This window comes from Trichechus manatus, unplaced genomic scaffold (genome assembly GCF_000243295.1).
Source record: "Trichechus manatus latirostris isolate Lorelei unplaced genomic scaffold, TriManLat1.0 scaffold00052, whole genome shotgun sequence".
NCBI lineage: Eukaryota > Metazoa > Chordata > Mammalia > Sirenia > Trichechidae > Trichechus > Trichechus manatus.
In genome coordinates this window covers 1,594,859-1,595,848 of record NW_004443988.1, presented here as the reverse complement: position 1 = coordinate 1,595,848, position 990 = coordinate 1,594,859, and positions in this window count along the sequence as shown.

Sequence of the window (990 nt, the reverse complement as noted above, 5' to 3'; positions counted from 1 at the left end):
TTTCATTATTATTACCTTTTATTTTCAATATCTTTAGAAATCTGATCTTTATTTGTCTTTGGGGATTGGAAACATTACATGTAAACTTACAGATAAATTTTAATATGTACATACATACATATACTAATGATAAGATGTATAAAACAAAAACAAAAGTAGATGGTAGTGTGTTTGTCATAACTCAAACACATTGTAGGGGACCACCTATAATTGATTCATCCATATTTTTTGTTATTCCTAGACACAGTTTGGATATCTGTTGGATGCTGAAGAAGTATATTATTTTCAACTGTCTGAATCCATGCATAGTTGATTCTGTAACTTAATTGTATTTAAATGAGGAAATCAATACATTATAACTGTACTAACATTACTATGCTAAAAATTTGTGTTTCTGATGCTTTCATAATATATTTCCATTTTCCCATTATTTTTCCATTATTATCCCATATTTTTAAAGGATTCTTTGAGTATTGTAAAGTGGCACAGATCCCAAATGAATGGCAATGACCATTTGTTTAAATTTCAAGCTGAATTTGTTAGAATGTCTGGCAGCTTCTCCTGGTTCCTGGAAGTCTCTATAAACAGAGACACCAAACAGTTCTTCCTAAAACATCCACTTAATCATATTAGTTCCTGGATAAAAACTTTTTCCTCTTTCCCAGTTCATATTATTACAAGTGGCAGCCAGAGCTGTTTATGGTTTGGCCACAGCATCTCTTTTAATCCTTGTATCTTTCGGTTTCCTGAATATACCGCTTTTTCCAGCCCAACTGAACAATTCACAATCCCCACACAAGAGGAAATTACTCTCAGTTGTATCTTTGATCAAGACTATTTTTTACTCTTTCCATATCCAATCTGACCTATTGCACAGGGTCCAACTCAAACCTAAGCTCCTAGTCAGGGGCTTTCTGATTTCTCCAGCTCTTCGTGAACTTCCTCTCTGATAAACCTTGACCATTGGAACACACTGCCTGAGAAGCCTCT